Below are 21,528 nucleotides of genomic sequence, written 5' to 3'. Positions count from 1 at the left end.
GGTACTGGAGGGACACCGCTAGATGCCCCCAAAGCCATCTTGACTCCAAGCTGAATAAGAGCTGATCCCTTAGCCTCTTCTCAGAGGGCAAGTACTGCAGTCCCTGACCATCCCAGTGGCTCTCCATTGAACTCACTTCACTTATTTACAACCTTCTTTTCATGGGGGGCCCAAAATTGATTGCAGTGTTCCTGATACAGTCTAACCAAGTGCCAAGTAAATAATCACTTTCAGTGATACCCTTTATATACTCCATTTAGCACATCCCAGGATGCTGCTTGCCTGCCTTGCTGTCAGGGCACACTGCTGGCTCCCCTTTAGGCCACTGTCCACCAGCACCTCCAGATCCTGTTCAGCAGATCTGCTCCCCAGCTGGCCAATCCCCAGCCCACACTGTTGCAGGGTGTTAGTCTGTCCAAGGTACAGGACCTTGCATTTGTCCTTGTTGAATTTCATGAGGTCCCTGTTGATCCATTCCTCCAGCCCGTCTAGGTCTTTCAGAAAGGCAACTCTGCCCTTGAGCACATTGACTGCACCCCCTGTTTAGTGTCATCTGCAAACTTGGTGAGGGTGTACTCCATCTCCTCCTTCAGGTCATTGATAAAGATAACGGGAGAGGTCCCACTATAGACCCCTGGGGTACTCATAACCAGCCCACAGCTACGGTACCAACCACATAGCACTGTGTACTTTAGTACTGTGTATTCTAGTATAGTACTGTGCTATAACAAAAAGCAGAGGGGTTTTTTTCATATCCAAATAGATATATTTGTAATAATGACAGAATTTATGCAAAAAAAAAAAGTTTTTGGTATCTGAATTTATGATTGTAATAAATAAGATGGGGTGCTAGAATGATTTTTGTTTAACAGAAAAGGTCATTCAAAAATGCTATCATAAAGCTTACTCAGAAGAGCACTAAATTAACAATATTTATTTGTCCTTGTGCCATTGTATGAAGTCTTATGATGTGAACTGTTAAATAGAAAATGTGGTAAGAAGGTGATAAATGTAGAAAGGCATCAACATCAGTATTAATGGAGCAGCAATAATGCAGAAAATCAAGTTATTCTTATCCTTATTTTGAAAAACATTTAACATTTGGGAAGGAAAAACAGGGAGAGTGAAAGAAGATGGTCATTTCAGGCTGCTGATTTCCAGGCTGCTGATTTCCAGGAAACACTAACATTGTAATTATGTATAATTTTATACAATTACTTATACATGTGCATGCATGCACATTTTTTTGTTATACAGAAAAAAGAGACAGAGATGAACCAGTTGAAAAAAAGAAAACAAGTTGAAAGCTGTATGTTCAACATGGATCTTCAGACATTCAAGAACAGTTGTTTCTTGCTGTTGGTCTTTCATTTTATGTTCCAGCCTTGGGCTGAGGGCAGGAAAATATAAATACTGCATGAAAGCTTGGGATGTTCCTGAGCTTTTTTCTGACAAGCAAAAGTAAGAAACAACAGAAGTCTACCGAGGGAAAGATGTTATACTAGTTCATGCTCAATTATAATTTTAAATGTAGTTCGGTGAGGTATTAAGGCATGTTTCTGTGGGCTTTGACAGATAGCCTTTGACAAATTTTGCTGCAGTGTGTACCTCCCTAGTTGTCTGTGTCACCTTTCTGATGAAGGATACCACCGGAGGGCAGTCTGGAAGAAAAGAACTGCTGTCAACACCTCAGATGCTCCCAAAAGCTCATGTCTTAGCCAAAATAAACAGTTAAGTAGATAGGTTTAAGCTGGAACGCCAGACTGCAAACTGGAGAGTTGAACAGTGTAGTTCAAGAAGGTATTGGTTTTGGTGGCTTTGACCATCAGATTAAGATGGTTCTGCCTGTCTGCTTTGGCCTAATGACTTATTTCTGTCTGTGCTGTTGCAGCTGGTGCTCTAAGATTGTCCAGGTTAAAAAAAAAAGACACGAAAAACACAAATAAGAACTTAACTGCCTTGCAAGATACAGCTGCTTCAAACTATAAGCCAACTGTCTAGTAGTTTTGATCATATACAAGACGAATAGAAATAATGGACACATACCAGAATATTGGCATTTACTTCTGCCATCACTCCTGCCAACAAAAAGCCTAGGGGGTGAGACTGCCACTTCTGATCACAAGGTGTAAACAAGCTTCATGAAGAGCTTCTGGGACCAAACATGGAAGGGAGCTACAATCTTCTCATGAACTGTCTGCACACAGAAACAAACATACTGGATAGATTTTTAAGGGCTTAATGAGTTAAATTTGTTCACTATTTTGTCTTTTGGTTTGTCAGCTGTCCCTCAGTGTTAGTGTCCACTTTAACTCAAAAAAATTTCTAATTAGAGAAAGGGTTTTGGGGGGTAAACCTGACAGAGGAGAGACAGTTTTACTGTGGCCAGATAAATGAGTTCGTGGGAAGGAGGGCAATGAGGATACCTTTCTCAAGGTCCTAACTCCAAGCAAGTCTTCTTTCTTTCTGGTCACCCGTAATGAAACCTGAAAGGAATGACTTCAGTTACCATGCACCAAAGGACACCCTGGAAAACCCAGCATGAAAAAAAGCAGACCAGGCTGTGCTGGAGGTGATGAGGCCTGTAGCTGTTAAAAAAGCCCCAAACCCTAAAAAGCACAACAAAACACCCTTGCCTCCAGAAGGCAGCAATCCTGCTGCGGCTGTGGCTGCTGCCTGCAGTTTGGTGGGGTGGGTAGCTCCTCTCCCACTCTCCCCCATCTGCTCCCCCATCTGCCAGACGGCTTCTCTTTCCTGCCCTTGCCCCAGAACTGAGTGACAGACATTTGGCAACAGACATCAAAATGCAAGTGACTGATGAAAATTCACTGCTTTGCATTTTCTCATTGCCTTTGACAACAGGGAGAGGAGAACATGCATTTATGAATACGCATTGTTATTTGTGGAACAGAAAGACTCCATTGGCAACTGCTATGCCTCTGAGCAGGTGCTGATCACTATCCTACTTACAAAGATTTGTAATTCAGCTGCTATTCCAGAGAGCCCTTCATGAAGCAGAACTAATTTGCAGTTGGGACAATGCTTGCAGAATGCTTCATATGTTGAACTTGCTTTGCTTTTTACCATACCAAGGGTTTTAGGCTTAATTGTGACTTATTCTAACATAGATCGGAAAAGAATTGAGACTTGAGTTTGTAACAGGTAACGATCTGAAGGCTTGACCAGTCAGTTAGGAAAGTCACTCTATTCGGTAACCTAGAACAAAAAATAGTCCAGTATGCAAAAGACCTCCAGACCTCAGCAAAATGAATAAGCCATTTGACTGACATCCCCTGAGGATGGGTACAAAAACAGGCCTCCTACCTCAGGTTCGTTGTTGTTGCCATTGAAGAGAAATGCTGCCAGAAGACATGGTTGCTTGGGGACCCCTTGTGTTAGAACCCATGTGCTAGGTTTCTCAAGCTCCAGCCATTGCATTTTGGAGAAAATCAACCGCTGCCTTTGGTGAGCAGGAGGAAGAGCGCAGCTACCTGAGCCAGAGGAAAGTTCTGTAAAGTAGCATCTTGAGGAAATTTCACATGCCACTTACCTTGTTCAAGGGGGTGGGTGGCTTTGTGGGTTCCCCCTAAGAAGTAGTAATGGATGGGAGCAATTTTTATATTCAGTCTCATGTGACTCATACACCTCAAAAAAGATCCTTTCCTTTGTAACGTATTTTGAAGTTCTCTGCTTTCAGAACAAAAAATCACATTTTTAAAATTCTCATGGAGTGAAACTTACGTCCTACACATTGGTCTAATGCATCTGGAATGAAGGACGTGTCCCTTCATTACTCATGCGGTGCCTCTTCATCTTTCCGACCACATGCATTTGCACAAGGGATTTTCCTAGGTTTGTCTTGTCTGGTGCTGCCTGTGTTATCATTACTATCAATAGTAAATAATGTCATTATGGTGTTAAAGAAAGAAAAAAGGAAAAGACTTCCCAGGAAGAAACAAGATGTTTTGAAAGGGTAGTGTGACCCCCATTCCCAAAGACACACCTGCAGAGGGGTGTCTTGCTGATTGTTCTTATAAACAGAATGTGTATGCATGAGTGTGAGAGAGAAGGGTGGAGGGAAATAAATACCTTTCAGTGCCCTAACTTGGCAGTTTTGGTTGGCCTCCTAAGTCTTCAATGGTAATGGATCTGTCAGTCAGAGACACTTTGTATTCAGCCCACATTGCAACCCCAAAACTCTTTGAGGAGCCTGTCCCTAATGCAAGGCTCTCACTCATTTCTTGGCATCCAGTTGCCACATGTGATTCTGTGCAGGACAGAAACAGTCTCTGCTTATGGGGAAGAGGCAGCCCTGAGCACAAGCTGAACTTTGTGGCTTTCAGGAGACAATTTTAGAGCAAGACAGAATCTCCACCTTACATACCTTTACAGGATGGATTTTTATGTACACAACAGCCCTAGAGGCAGTTCAAAATCTATATGGAGACCACAGTCAGCACAATCTCTGAATTATTATTCTGCCTGTTTTGCTTGTTAAGATCATACCTTAGTGACTAAACTCATTATACAGTGTAGGCAAAACAGCTTATGTTGTGTCAAAGCAGTGAGCACTTCCCTCAATATAAAAAGCAAATTAGTTTTGCAACACTGACCAAGACAACTGATGAACCACTCTTCTGCAACATTTGCAATTTGCAGAACCACAAGCTGGCACTGCTCCATGTAATGATCATTTGCTATACAGTATACATTAGGAAAAAAATTGTAAAAGCAGTAAGTCTTCACTTTCTCCATGGGTGATGTAAAAGGGAAAAATAAATAAGGTGAATTCTTGATGGTGCTTCTATCATTCATGTTTCTGCAGAATGGCAGTGGTGATTATTGAGTTCTTTCAGTTAGCATTGCCTATAAAGATACACAGCTAAGATAAGATAAGGTTCAGCACTTGTTTGAATCTGATAAAACAAAGCACCGTTTCTGCTTTTAGAGTCGCCATTAAAATATCTCCTCTGGACATGACTACTCTAGTTTTTGTTCCCTATGCTGTTACCTGAAGTACTGATGGGTGCCATGGAGGGCATAACAAAAGCAGACCACACATCATCATAACAAGCAGACACAAGATAACATTAGATGAAGGACCTTTTCAAACCTGATGCCTCCCAAGACACCCACTAATAGCTGAGACAGCAGAGATTTAATCTGACGTAAAGCAATTGGACAGAAACTAGCTTGTGTGTGTGTGTCTGTGTGTGCATGTGCAGTGCTATGAGATGTCACAAACTTCTATTTTATAACTCAGCCATAAACATTTGCTCCAGGCAAAACACAGCACACAGTGTTCCGTCTAGGGAGCAATTTTTGTTTAAACAAATTAAAAAATATCAATTTTGCTCTTTTTAAATTTATGAGTGCCAATATTTCCTGTTCCCCTCTTCTACCATCCACCCACACCACTCTGCATGTGACTCAGTAGGGATTTGATTTATTGGAATTAATTTGGCAAATTATTAGTTCATAACACAGAGTAATGGCTTTGAAATTCTTTTTGGGGAAGTGGTAGAAGTATAGTTGTTAGAACAGAGAAATACCTAGTGTGAGGACAGAGTACCTGCCTGTGACAATACAGGGTTTCCTAAGACTGTGTGATCTCCCTTTTGCTTGTCCCTGTACAGAGAGGTACAGCTTAATTACTGTCGGGGAAATTTTCCCCTGGTCCTGGAAATGTCATGGTAGCAAATTGACCCCGACAACACGGGATTTCCAACTCTGCGCATTTACAAACTTGTCTGGATTTGCTATGCCAGCATATCTGGATTTGTTAGCTCCGGAGGAGCAGAATTACCTCAGGCAGCCTACATTTTCCTGCCTTTTCTTCAAACATTGGATACAAAACAAGCTGCATTCCAGCAAGAAAAGGGGGAAGCTCTGTATTGCAAAACTGGCAACAGAATGACAAGAGGAGCTTACAAAACAAGGAAAAGGCAGGCTTGGAAACCCCCTGATGCTGGTCCCCTGGTCCTTGCTGGTAGCTGGGACAAGGCTACAGCAGTAGAGGGCAGAAAGCCACCTCTGTCATAGCAAACTCCCAGGTCCTGCCTTCCAAAATGGGATGCTGAGGCTTCACTGGAGCAGACAGTCCATCTCACTAACACTTTCCCTTCTATGGGAAGCAAGCAACACTGTTAAGGACATGCAGATGAGCAATTAGCACTATGCTGATGAGCAATTGAGAGTTCTGATTTGCTTTGGACCAGCCCGACGTGGGATAGGGTGGGAAGCCAGAAGCAAAAAGGAGTGAAATTCCCTTCAAAAGGAGTGAGGCTCACTGATGGCATACTCCTCTGTCCTGGAGGGGCCACTGAGGGCCATCTCCCTTTCAGTTCAGAGCTCTGTGGTTCACTGAGGGATGTCGCTGCTCACCAGGGCATTGTATTTGTGGGACCTTCTGAATACCTCGGCACCGGTTTTCACCTTGGGAAGGATGCTGCTTCATGCAGATTTCTGAACATAAACTCAACTTCTGTAAAGTTGAAATATTTGAAGCCCTTTGAATCTCAATCACAGAGACACTAAAACTTTCTCCTACTTTCCTTTTATTATCATCCCTTTTCTAGTTTAAAATATCTCCACAATGTGTAAGGTAAAATATGATTTGTGAGTCTCAGATATTTATTAAAACCGGGGATGCTCCTCATGGAGTTTGTGAAAAACTCCTCTGAAATGCATCTCTTGTTGGGTGGCAAGACCTCCTTCCTGGGAGAGGTCCTGGCTTCCTCAGCAATAAACCCAGCACAATGAACAACTCCTGGCTGCACGCACACCCACGCCTGCTGGAGTTCAGCATGCAAAAGGGAACTTTCTGTGTTGTTCTCTCCGTCTTATCCTTCTCTGCCTTGCATTGCATGGGAAGGGGAGCGTGAGGACCTGTATTGCTCATGGACTTCACGAACACAACATTGCTAAAATAAATCCTAAATTGCTGTGAAGCCTGCAAATGCTGATACAGATGATGGACAGGAAACTTCAGTGAAATTGCCTTTGTTTGTTATAGTCTTTGAATTTTTGCTGATCATAATCGGTTTCATAGTCTGACTGCAACTAGAAAGGGATTATTTCTTTTGCTCTGGAATTTAAGGATGAGCATATTTGTTCAGAGGATAGATGAGACCAAATTAGAACATGCTACTGGGGCATAATAAATTCACAGTAATTGCAAGCTAGTGTTCCTTAATTCTTCAGACACCATCATCTGTAAATATTCTGATCCTTTCATAGTTAGCTCATTTGTGCTTTTGTCCTTATTGAATTAACTGTTGTCTTTTCTTTCATGCTGTCTCCTGAGGGAAACCCCTTTTTAAATCTTTTTGGTTTAATTCCATTAATTGGCATATTGTCTGGTCTTATGTTTCCCCTCCTGGGTCTTGAACCTATGTTCCCTCAGTTCTTAAACTCCTTAGCTATATTTCTGCAGCTTTGACTGACAACTTGCTTGATCAGAGGACAAAGCATGTGCTTTCTTATCTTTTACTTCCAGGCTAATGTTTAACAATGTAGTTGGTTTATCAGTCAATTTGTTAAGCCAGGGTGAGAGTTCTCTGTTCTGAAGTCATCACAAAAATCAATAATAATCAATTCATTTATTCTAGGCTACATTAAATTATTATTAACTATAATAATTAAAAATAAATAATTTAAAAGGTCCTCAAGCCTTTACTGATTTATGGATAGTTCTTGCTTTTGCCCTTTGCTAGCAACTTGCACATTTTTAATCCTTTTTCAGTTACACTAATGAAGACAGCAACTAAATCATAGAGCCTTTTCAGGACGAAAAATCAGAAGGCGAAAGTTTTGCTTTCAGCATCATAACTTCCCCCCTTATATTAGCAGCAGAATAAATGTGCAGGAAGTATGCAGCATGAAGGAGAAAAAGAAGTTGTTTTGCTGAAGCATTATTGCAGTAGCAAGAAAAATGGGTTGAAAAACATAGACCTAATACTGCTCCTAGTCAATACATTTTATGGTTATAATAAACTGAATTAATGATACATTGAAAACATTTTGTTATTGCATTTTTTTACAGGACACACAAAAACCACGTAATAACTTTACTGTAAGTTACTCACAGGAATTATATCAAGCTATAGTCTTGAGTATATCTCCAACTGAAGTATATCATCAACCAAATGAAAGAAAAGTAGGACAGAAAGACATCCAAAGCATGATGAGGTTAAGCAAAAGCAGAATGATCACACCCTTCCCAAATGTGTCCACCCTGGTCTCCCTTATATCAATATGTCCCTGATCTTGACCAGAGTATAAGGTGCAATTTTGAAGGGTGAGAAGAACTGGTTCCATAAAAGCTTTCCTTAGGACCCGGGAAGATCCTGATATGAAAACCAGCAGTACTCTAAACATCATGGAGTCTTGCTTTGTATATGCTTTTTGCTATAGAGCAGGGCTCTGACAAATGCCTATATATATATATATATATATATATATATATATACATATAAATATGTGGAGAGGCAACAGCTGTGTAAGCTCTAAAGAAGCCAGCCCAGTGAGAACTGTTTACTTCATGGTTCACAGTAATAATGACCTCTCATTTAATCAGCAAAGACCACATTCAGACCTTTCCTCAGGCAAGCTCTCATTCAGGCCAAGGCCTGAGGAAAGAATGATGAAAAATCCATGAAAACTGCTGACAGTGTAAATTGCTGCTGGACAACTGCAAAGGGGATTTTGCTATTATAAGACTTCAGGGTATGGCCCATAGCTGTATGCATGCATTCAAATTTAATGAAAAAGTAATTGTATACTTCACTGTGTTTCACTTGGAGGTGTTTCGTTGTTGGAAGTGGTGTAAGACCCACCTGGCTTAGCTCATGCATTTGTTTGTTCACAGTGCCCAGATGGTAGCAGCTAGATGAGAAACAGCAGACATCCTGGGGAGCATATGAGCTGCTCAGGCTTGTCAAAAGTTCTGCGTTTAACTTGGATCCCATAATGACACAACCTAAATAAATGATCACAAGCAGTATTGCTTAGCCTTGCACAAAGAGGAAAGGACTTTAACACATTCTTTTCAGCTGCCATTCTTCTTACCTAACCCTCTGAAAATACCAGTTCATAACTTTTTTAGTTATGCCTACGGACACATAGAATATTATCAGTCTTAAATGAGGGAGTTTGCCAAGCTTCAGAAATGAATCTAGTCTCTGCTCCAGAACTACTTTAAGGTGAGAGTACATATTTTAAAATGTAGTTTGAAAACTTGAGGGAAGGGACACCTTGGGTCATTGTGTCTGTATGTCCTTGTTATCAGGGACAACGTTTGCCTTAAATACTTTTCATGAGTCTCATCATAAAACTTGTCCAAGTTTTTAATCTGCACTGCCCCTCCTAGCAAGCTATGTCTGAATTTCAGTGCTCTGCTCTTTACAAACCTTCTCATTTCCACTCTGAATACATTCCTTGTCAGTTTACTTGTGCTTGTGATGACATGTTAAGTTAAGCAGATCCTTTTTCATTATGGTTTAAAAGAGCTCTTCATATGGGTAGTCCTTCATATGTGATGGACAGAAATTTGTGATGGACCAGCTGAGTGAGAAACTTGAAGTTTACTGTGAGAAAGCCTTCCCCTGAAACCTGCACCTGCATAGCCTTTTAAGGGAGAGTCAACATTTCCTTACTGTCAAAGCCACCATTTTGTGTCATAATAGGGCATCTGTGCATTTTCAGTTCTCATCTTTCTGAGATACCCAGCTCCATGAGTGCAGGTTTCAGATACCAGATAGTGCTGGACCCTCACAAGTGTTGTGCTGATTTCAGTGTCTTAAGATTTTAAGTTTATTTTACCTAAATCTTCTGTGCTCGCTCCATGTTTTGCCCTGCTGTGTTTTAAGCCAGCCAGTCACCAGGGGAGCCACAAGAGCTTAGTGGAGAATGGTGTGCAGGCAAGCAGTGACATTCCAGAGGGTGGATTTTCAGCATGCCAAGAAAAACAGAACACAGCTTGTAACCATAGCTAAGCATAACACAATTTCACACATCTATTGGTATAGGCAATAGACAGCTCTTGTAACAAGATGTGGTGGGTTGACCTTGGCTGGATGCCAGGTGCCCACCAAGCTGCTCTATCACTCCCCTCCTCAGCAGGACAGGGAGAGGAGAAAATAAGATGGAAAAGGACTCGTGGGTCAAGATAAAGGCAGTTTAATAAAGCAAAAGCAAAGGTTGCATGCAGAAGCAAAGGAAAACAAAGGATTTATTGTCTACTTCCCACCAGCAGGTGATGTCCAGCCACTTCCTGGGAAGCAGGACTTCAGTACATGTAGTGGTTGCTCTGGAAGACAAATGTCGTAATAAGGAATGCCCCCCCCCCCTTTCTCTTAGCTTTTGATTGCTGAGCAGATGTCATATGGTATGGAACATCCCTTTGGTCGGCTTGGGTCAGTTGTCCTGGCTATGTCCCCTCCCAAGATCTTGCCCACCCCCAGCCTACTGGTGAGAGGGGACTGTTGGAGAGACAGCCTTGATGCTGTACGAGCACTGCTCAGCAGCAGCCAAAACACTGCTGTGTTATCAACACCCTTCTAGCTACCAATACAAAGCACAGCACTATGAGGGCTGCTATGGGGAAAAATAACTCCATCTCAGCCAGGCCCAATACACAAGAGTTTTCAAGATGGAGGGCCATTTCAAGACCAGTGTTTCTTACACTACTGTGCCCAGCTTTTAGTATATATATGGTGCCAGGAAGGCTAACAGAGGTACCATGCATATAATTCACTTGATCTTCCTAAACGTCAGCCCTGTCCCCATAAATTAAGCAATCAGTTACACTAATATTAGTGGCAGATTTCAGTGAACAAGAAATCCTCATATTCAAATAATCCACTAGATTGTACCTATTATGGATTTGACTATACCCAATTTTTTGGTCATCTCTAACACCATTAGTTTGGGAAAATATGCTATTATTAGAGTAACTAGTATGGATATAGCACCTTTGTATGGCCCAGCTGCATTCCCTGGGAACTGCAGACTTCAGGCAGTTTGGTGGTGCCCATGAAACCACATCCTTAAGTCACTTAAATCACAACAAAAGCAACTGTGTTATTCAGACCAGAAAGATAAAACAAGAACAGCAGGCCGCAGCAGATGCAGATATCAGAAACAAAGCTGCATCTACCAAAAAAGAAAAATCAAAAGCTCCACTTTCTCTGACTCATGAGAGGCTAGATCAATTGGAGAACAAAAAAACCTACACAATTTGCTAGTGAGCAATCATACGATCACAAGTGATCCTTTTTCAGAGCAATACCCACTCAAGCCAAAGCAACAGAGCAAATCAGGATTTAGCTCATACAATTCACACAGAAGGCAGAAAGCTGGACTATACAGAGATTTGTACTACTGCCATTAAAACATGCATTATTTTAAAAGAAATAGTCCAACAGATCCAGCTCTAGTTTGAACCATAGTGATAACAATATGATGGTATTTCATACCTATGCACTTATTCTCCTTTCTCACCAGAAAAGGTACACAAGTATCAAGATTTCTTTTAGTGACTGTAGCTGTAGCCTCTTGGTACTAGAGACCCATGTGCCACTTTAACACCCGATCAGGGGCATCTAAATCACTGCGACATTTCAACATGTTTCTGCTCACTGTCTCAGCCCTAGCAGCACTGTGACTTTAGAGGGTCCCAGTTTTGCTATGAGATATTTAAATTATGTAAAACCTTCAAAAAAGATATCTGTATTTTGCAGCTCTGCCATCTGAAAATATCCAAGACTGTTCAGAAGTCAGCCTCAGCTACTCCTGCTTTATCCATTTATTTACATCCCTATTAGGACACCTTCAGTTTTATCCTTCATTTTCCATTGCTCAGCTTCCCTTTGCAAGTTCCATGAAGAATGAATTTGATTAAGGCAATTCATGTAATTAGCTTAGTGTATACTTATGCTTCAAACACAGATGCCTGAAAAGTGCACGTAATAATTTTTAAAAAATCATCCATTTCTTCTTATCTGAATCTCAATAATTTTAATAACATTTCAAAATTTGGAATGCTAGTTCAAATTTTGGGGATCCAGAGTTATGTACAGCTTAGCCCTAAGCACGCAATGTAGCATGTTATTGGAGGGCACCTTCAGATTCTGAAGAAAAAAATTTTTGGATGAGGAAGGAAATAGAGAAAAAGAGGAATAATAAAAAATTCAAGTTGAGAAGGCATCTTAAAACAGTTATCTACTTGTTACATTTAACATCTGAAATAGGTGACATATATTGCAATCCATGTGTTCTTTTTGGAGAAGAATTATTGATGTTATTTCGAGGGTACCCAAAACTTCAATCAAATCGAATGTCTTTTTCACAACTATTGTTGTTGTTACTATGTCTTTCATGCTCTTCTTTCAACAAAAGGTGTTCATGAAAATTTTTAGGCTTCCCATGTGGAACAGCTGCAGAATGACCAAATAAAAAATCTGTAGTTCTTCTTGAGAAAGAGCCCCAAACTGAAAAGTCTGAATAGGCCAATACATGATAGATTATAATTGCTTTTAAGTAGTCAGTGTTATGGCCTCACATCAAGCAACAGCTAATTACTAAGGGCATGAAAACGGTGCTCTGGCACTAATGTATATTAATCACATAAAGACTAATGTACACATTCCTAGATTAAAATGATGTAACAATAAATTAGATTAATTCCCTTTTCATTGGCTGGTCAGTAAGTCTAGTTCTAAGAAATGCTAATATATATTTATCTGCTGGAACATTATGCTATTTTACTATTTTATTAGTTATCGCCCTTACTGCATAAAGTCATCCTCCCTTTTAAAATGCCAGACCATATCAGATAACGTGATGTTGGTAATAAAACCAATGAATACAAATAGGGGGCTGAAATTAAGCTATTCTAAAATTGTTACATTTTCACTGCCTGTTTTTGTCATTAATGTTAAGGAAGTAAGAAGTATTGAATGAGAATGTCATAACCTTTACCAGTGTGCAGCAAAACACCACAAAGGCAAAAAATGTTCTTTGATCATCCTGTGGGGGCTAGCAGACTCTGGATGATGATTAATAATTATGAACCATTTAGAGGTAATTTTTCAAATCCTATCTAATTTAGCATAATCTATAATACATAAGATTAAGAGCTAGTTCAGGCTGGTGCTTTCAATCCTTGTTCAAAGACAAAACTTTTAAAGAAAATATTTTAGATAAACTAGAATCAGTGCCCTTTGGGTAGAAAAAAGACCAAACGAATAGTTAGCAGCTCGGTGACCACTCATTGATCCAGGGACTGCTAATCAAAGCAGCCCCAAAAATTACTGTGGTTAGATATGAGGAGTGTGTCATCAGGAGGACCATGAGTACTGACTGGCCACAAGGACAACAAGCCCTCAACCACAGGTATGGATGTTTGCTGGTGGAGTGTCTACTGGAGGGGAGAGGTGGCTCAGCAGGTATTTGACCTCCTCCAAGGTGTGTCCTTAGAGCAGAAAAACTGGCTCTGGTCACCCTTTTTAAACAGAGTAATGTCACACAGTGGCTCTGGCTGCAGACCATACTCCCAGTCATTCCTAACAGTGAAGCTCTCTAGCACCGTTACAGCATTTCAGTCTGTGTTTTTCTAATGAGAGTCTAAGGGCTTTCAAAAGTCATGGCTTTCACAGCCCAAATGGGCAGAGACCAGCAAAACAAGACTCTTATGCTCATGGTTAAGTATCCTGCTCCTAATAATTGTAACATTAGTAATGCCTAAGGGTAAGATTAGTAAAGCTTGGGGAACTGAAATATGAGACCAATGCTGTAGGGTGCTGCAAACCTCGGAGGTGTGGAATACTTTGCATTTCACTCAGAGGTGCTTAGCACACTGCAGGATCAGACCTTACCTTTTCCAAAGACCTATGCTCAGGGAGAATATCTCTCAATGAATATCAATATCAATGTTAACACTATGCAATGGAGCGAACCTGTGCCTGCTGACCAAATCTGTTCCAGAAACCAACCCAAAATAAACACCTCAGCAAGGCATTAACAGAATATAGTGCTTTCAAAACCCAGGTGTGCACCCACCATGCTGTTCTGTTCTGTGCTGGGTGCTGGCATCAGCCCTTGTTAAAAATGACTTGGGAGTGCTGCAGCATTTTATTGGATGTTGTCAACATACCTATAGGTCCTGAAGGTGTGCAAAATAAAATCCTGTGGAAAGTAAAGAGAGACTACCTCAGTCCAGAAACCAGTGAGGACAGTTACTCCCAATCTGAAATTGTTCTGCTATGAGACAGGGTGACAGGACTCCATCTACTCCATCAGGAAAGGATTGTAAACTTTTTATTAATCTAGATTTGGAGCAAATGTACACTGGCCAAGTTGGAGAATATGTGCCTGCGCTTCTCTCTTTTACAACTAAGTAATAACTATGGAATAATCCCCACAGTGAAGGTAAGCAAGGTAACCTCAGTTTTAATGATCTGGGGACAGAGTTCTGTGGGAAGACATGTGCTCTGAAGCAAATGCTCATTTATGTATTTTCCTTTATCTTTCCCTCTTGCCAGGCAACTTCAAATCATACTATGTGAAGAATCCTGGGTAAATGACCCCTTTTGAACAGGGAAGGTTAATAAATATTTTTAAGTAACGGAAGATGGTGGAAGAAACAATGAATTAAACTTTGATTTTTCAAGAAAAGCCTTGGTATGTGCATATAAAAAAAAATTGTAACAGTTTGTCTCAATAGATAGGAACCTTGTTGCTAAGATAGGGATAAAAAAAAATCCCCTATTTAATAACTGCCATTTATAATGCAGAGAGAATTGATTTACTGGTTTAAAAGCATTCTGCCAATCTAGAAGTTCCTGTAATATCTAATCAATGTCTTTCAAATGTCTGTGCAAGCAAAACAAAGCCCTATCAATTGAATAACCAAACAACTTTTCATATTAATCAGTAGGAACTTGATAAATCCCACTGATGTAGAAAATTAGCACCTTTGCACGTTTCCTAGTTTTTTATTTCATTTTGGACACTTGGTCATGCATTATAAGCACTGCCTGGCTGGCTGTAACTATTTCAGTTGAGATCTATTATTTCTAGGAGAATTATGTGCCTTGTTAGGGAGATGCTAGCTATTTCCATTCCAGCATCTGCACTGCAGTTGATCTATTATTAACATTGAGCTCATTAAAAAAATGAAAGAATCTGATTTGTGTCTTTGGGGTGGGGGTTACTGAGGCTTCTGTTGAAACAAATAAGCTGGCTGAGCTGCTTCCAGTTGACACAGCTGTCAGGAAAGTGTTGGCTGCCGCTGCACCGCATAGGGATTCTCAGCTACAAGGGCCTTGTAGCCATACGTAAACAATACCGCGCCGATGACAGGTTTACAACACTGGAGACAACGTGTGCAGCTGTTAGCCACTGGTTTTTATATCGCAAAACAAATGTTTTTTGATTTGCAGGCGTTTGGCAAGAAGCCTCCGCAGCAGCAGTGAGAAGGGGAGGACAGGCGGCTGATGGCAGCTTTATGCCTACCCGGCAGCGCACTGTCTCACGCCGTGCCGAGGAAGGGGCTGATGGATGCCTTTCCATCTCCTCGCCTCCTCGTCTTCCTCTGGGTGACTCTTTCGACCACATACATGTGTTTTGTGGTTTAAAACACTGAAGGTGTCCCCATGGAGAAAGAGAGAAACATGACTCTGAGATGCTCTGGGAGCAGCTGATTTGGGCCATGTGTCACTGAGACACGTAATAGCCACACTTAAAGGAGGGCTTTTAAAATGGGGAAGGTAAAAAGGGGTAATAGAATTTGGAAATCCTGACCAAAAAAGCTTGAATGGGAGGGTACACAGAGGTCTGACAGAGGAAGCCAAGGAGCAATGATGTCTTGGAGTAAGTTTTATCCTGTCTCACTTTTGTGTTAATAATCCCAAATGCTGATTGCTTTCTGACCAAGCAGACGCCATGTAGATTGCATGTTAAAACAAGTGGGGAAAAAAAAAAGCAAAGGAAGTTACAAACCCCCCATAATTTTCTTGTAATAAACATCAGCGACATTCTCATAAACCACATCCCAAAACAGTAACTATATTTTACAAATAATTAGTGCATTGTCAAACCCCAGTGTATATAGGCTTGTTATACTTTAGCTTTGAGCATCTCAACTAGCCAAGCCATGTTAAAGTACAACTTTGTCAGCAACGTAAGTTCAAATATGTTCTTCAAAACTTGTTGGCTCACATACCTTTTTGTGACAGAAAGATCCTAGCACATCCTGGTTAATATGCTGTTAAACACCTAAGTCATGATAACCTCGTAGGAAGTGCTAGTAAAGAAAATGGTCTAGGATCTGTTCTTTAGCCTTGCAGACAGTGTCACTGCACAGTTTGTGCCTCGGTAGTTAAATTCTCTTCCACTACATTGCTTAGATCCCATTGATGTCCACTGGTACAGTCCATAGCATGGGATAGCCCATGCTATCCTCTCACCCTAGACTGGCATTGGCTGGGAAAATGACATTTAGCATTGGTCAAAAATATGCATAAGGATTACATGAAAAAATAAAGAGCATCATGGACCAGGGCTTGTGAGTATGCCCTTGTCATGTTGAGCATACCAGTATGGATGTAGGTTTAGCACAGGTGATAGTGTTAAAACCATTTTCATTAACTCTTAATTCTACAGGACAATGGGCTGCTATGATATACTGGAACTCCCTTTTGTAAAGGGGGTAGTTGGCAGTGCAGTGAGGCAGATACAGTCCCTTGGATCTCAAGATGCGTCATTCACAAAGATTTTCATGAAAAATAGAAATAGTTGCTTGCTCACAAAATACCATAAATAAAATATCCAGGGAAGCTATTGCATGTTCCCATCTGCAAACATTCTGGAAATTGGAAAATTGATCCAAAAAGACTGCAGAATCAATTATTTGTGAAAATCTTTTCTCACTTCTTCTTAGTTAGGGTGTTGCTGTCTTCCCTATCGATTTTTTTACCTTCACATTTTTAGAAAGAAGTTATGTTTCTGAAACAAAGGGATTGAAAATTCAAGAAAATTCAGGAAATGGGTTTTCCTTAGTTTGAATTGTCAAGAACGTGCTGAATTCAGAATGATATTTCCTCTTTTATTTAAAATATCTTCCTCTCCCAGGTAAATTAAACTTTCAGACCATGTATTTTGCTAAACAAATTTTTGTTTATCCCTCAGAAGCAAATGAAAGCAAACTTGCAAATTCATTTAAAAGTATTTTTTATCGTCCCTGAATTATTTTAAAGAGAAGATTAAATCTCACCATGTGACTTTAAATAGTTGCAGTGTGAGAAAACAATATTCAGCAAGAAATGTTAATATAAGCAAAATAATTACGTTGTTATATAGCTGGGGGGAAATCATAAAGGGAATGGTCTTGATTTGAGAGATAAAGATCTGTAATTGTGCTGTATTTTATACTTAGCAGCATGTCCAGATGACTGGGTAACACATTTGAGAGAATTATTCCATCATACGGCTTTTGGAAGAGCTGTTAGTTATTGCATTCTAAGGCCTTCATCATCTAAGTTTAATTTTTGAAGTTGTTCATATCCTTGTCAATATTGGTATTTTTTAGTGAGTGCTGGAAGTAATGATTGCTTATGACACATCTTACTTACATAGTGCCCCTTTTTCTAGCAAGGTCATAGCATAGTTGTCTATAAAAATTGCACATTCTTGCCACAAAAAAGCAGATGCAGCTGGAAAGAGAATTTCAATTTTGAGTAACCATTTGTATGTGTGCTGCACAGTTCCATGAACAGCTTCCAGCCTACCATAAGTGCTCTGCCTTTTAGCTCCGGGTGGGGTTTTATAGCCACCATAAACTTCATCCTCTAATAGATAAAAGCCTGCAAACACAGATGGATGATGAGATTGATGATAGTGCTCTCCCACAGCTGCCCTCTTCTTCCTTCCCCAGCAAGTACTGGGAGATGACACACATGCCCACAAGAGGCATGTGAGAGGTTTGCTTCTGTTTTAACTGCATCTGCTACACAGGTGGATTGTGTTGGGTATCCATGGGCAGTCCTGGTGCTGCCTCTCCCATCACAGATGACAAGTTGCTCTCTCTGCCTTCCAAGGCAGTGACTTATCCTGTGTCCTCCGGAGCTTGACCCCCATGGGAAAATCCCCAGGTCCTGCAATGGGGCTGGGCAGTAGAGAAACATGTCACAGGCACTCTGTCCTTTGCTCCTACCCACCGTCACCCTTGGCATGGTCATGAGCTGGTAAACACCAAGTGTACTTACAATTTCATCTGAGTTGTTCTTGGATCAGCTAGTTTGTGTTAGGAAAAAACAATGCTAGTTCTTTACTCTTACTCTCTAATGGCCTCTGCTGTGACAAACAAGACAGGACCTGCCAACCCTTCCATTCACTCCACTGCGTTTAATTCCAGTGATGTCATACCCCAAAAAGATGACCTCGTTGCTCTAAACACCTCAGACAGTAATTACATCTGCCATTCTATTATTTGGCTTGCAAAAGTTGTGCAAACGTTTCTATATGGGAAGTCCTTCTACTCCTTAGTGGTTGCCTGATTGCAAATCCTTCATTTAGTTCAGGTATTATACTTAAGTTCTGAAGTACTGAATATCGATTTTTTTCTCATTCTTTTTAAAATAAATTTTTTAATAACTTGATGTTCTTGAAATATCACAATGTCAAGTCATCCACTGACGCAATCCATAACTCACTTGATTCCTTTTCTGTGTTTGTAACGAGCAGTTGAAATTAAGTATTAAGAAAGTTCAATTAAGTAAGTGTTAAATTGGGCATAAAAAGAAATCATGATGCTGTGGATAATATGGGGTCAGAATAATGGTAGCTGAATGCTATAATTCTTGTAGTATTAGTGACTGATGATCAATAGAAACAACCAAAAAATGGCAGAGCAAAAACATAAGGCAGGAACTATCAACGTTCAGGTCTGTCTGAAATCAGAAGTGGAAAGTCTGTGCCTAAAAATATATATAAATTTATTAGATAAATTAGGTCCCTTTACTTTTTCTCTGCCCATATGTTGACATTATCCATGATCTCAAGTCCTTTTTCCATGTGTCTTGCGCTTATGCATTTGTTCAGAGCAGTACTGCTTCTGTCACAGTATTTCGGAGAGTCACATCTTCTTAAGGCCTCAGCTGAAATTTCTGATCATGTCTTTATCACTTCTTGATTATTATATGTGTCTTTGCAGCCTCCTCAGATAACCATTCCCTACCCCAAAGAGGAATTCAGTACCTCTTTTCAATGGGGGTGGGAAATCAAACCCAACACTTTTTTTCATTGGAATGTAAAAACTCAGCTATGTCAGCAAAACTTGCCAAATAGTTTGGAAAGAAAAATGGATCAATGCAATTAGTCAGACAGTATATACACCCTTTTGGTGATTCACCTGTAAGTTGACAATAGCAGAAACCATCCAGCAGTTGCAGGGGAACACAGCACACAGCACCTGCCAGCCTGGAGCAGGCACTGCTGTAGCTATCAGTATTACTGTCTTCCTCCCAGCTGTGGGTCAGACCCTGCTCCAAATTTGGGTTGTTAAAGTTAGTATGTGCTAGAGAAACCAGCTATCCCTTGGTCCATCAGAATCCCAAAAGGACTTCCTGACACAGAAGGAGTGCCCTGAAGCAAATCTTTGTTGCTTTAGCAACATTGCAACTAAATGCAAGAGAAGCCCTATGAAATAGGAGCAGGCATGGAAGGACTGCAAGACACGTGGCCCTAGACAACCCCAGGACAAACCTTGGGTTTCCTAACCACAAGAAGAATGTTTGTGCTGTCTGTCTCCAGGATGGAGGGTTTAGATCAGGGAAATGAGTACTGCAAGCTTAAAAACTCCAGGAAGCCAGGAGCAGAATGGCACATGCTCTGAAGTCTCCCTCACTAACCCTCTCACAACAACCCTCCATCTGAGGAACATAACGAAGCATTTGCACATCTTTTGAAAGAGGAAGAGAGGCTCCTGAACTTTCAGAAATCAAAGTTAGCAGGAGTTTAGCAGGAGCAAGATAGATTATCTTGTATATAACATGAAGATGATTTTAATGACATGGCCAACAAACAACTAAACTACCTTCTCCACAATACAATGAAAATCTATAAAGTTTGCTGGAGATGATCAACAGTTTAGTAAAACCTGGCCCCAACTCATCAATATTCAGTGAATGCTTAATGTTATTTTTCTAGCAATTTTCCTCACTTGGCACTGGCTTGATACTAGGGAATAGAAACATTTCTGCCGTTGCAGATCACTGATCCACCTCACCAGCAACTAGCTGCTTCTTCTACCAAACTGACAGAGGCATTTCCCCTTCCCTCAGCACAAAAGCCTATTTTTGTATGCCTAAGGAAATGTGATGGTCTAAAGCCATGATTCTCAAGCCAGCCTGTCTAACTTGCAGGTATGGCCCCCATCATTTATTGTAACAGAAGCTTTTATGCAATCATAATGAGAAACTACATATAATTAGTATTATATTTTTGTTCTTATACTTCAAACTCTGTTTTTTTAAAACTTGTCCCCCAGCAAGGAAGGTTTTTCAAAACTTTCTTGTTAGTCTTATACAGGATAAAGGCTATTTTGGGTCTTAAAATCCAGAAGATTGTGTTTTTCCATGGAAACACTGTATTGTCTACTGCATAAGAAGTGCTGTCAATATAGTCATACTATTGATATGCTCTTGAAATATAGAAAACCTTTTTAATAGTGAGAAGAAACAGCTTGAAATTAATAAAACCTGAGAAGTTCAAAGTATTAGCAGAGCTCTAGTAATCTGCCCGTTTTCTCAAAGAAATTTGATAGCTGAAGGTTATGAAATAAACAGTGCAGAGAAGCGGCTTTTGGCCATGGCCTGGCTTGCAATTTGCACCTCTGAAGAAGCAATAACTTTTTTTGCTTTTCTTGATTCCTTTAATCAACATGTCTCATTCCACTTCATGGCTGGCACTTTGGCTGCAAGAATCTAAATTTTCCTTCAGATATGCTAAAAGTAAGATGGCCTCCTAATGAACCTCTTCTCACACACACACACAAAATCCCCTAAAGGAAATCAACGATTTTGAATTAATTTGTTCTCTGCTTGGGAATGGACTGGTTTTCTGACCTAAACGTGAGGGTACAGATAACTTCTGAATACTGACTTAATTACTTGCTAGTGCGTTGGTTAAAGCAGGGAGATTTAAATATCATTATTTTAAACCAGCAAGCTGAAAAACACAGTTTAAATAGCTGATTTTTATCTTGTTTTGCATAAGCCTTTTTCCAAAGGAAATGTTGATTCCTTTTGCTACCGCGCATTGTAATCTACTCATATTTGTTGAAGCAAGTTATATACAGCAGGCCTCAGACTTTCTCTTAGTGTCAGAGGAAGGCTGGCCCATTAATATGTGACCACACTTACAATCCATAGACAGAACTCTGCAAGTTCCTTCGGTCCCTATCCTGCCACACACCTGGATGTGCACCCACCTGGTGGCAGCATCCCTAGGAAAGAGAGGAGCTTGGAC

Source organism: Ciconia boyciana, chromosome 2 (assembly GCF_034638445.1).
Source record: "Ciconia boyciana chromosome 2, ASM3463844v1, whole genome shotgun sequence".
Taxonomy (NCBI): domain Eukaryota; kingdom Metazoa; phylum Chordata; class Aves; order Ciconiiformes; family Ciconiidae; genus Ciconia; species Ciconia boyciana.
The sequence above is the reverse complement of the archived record's forward strand: the minus strand, read 5'-3'. Positions refer to the sequence as shown.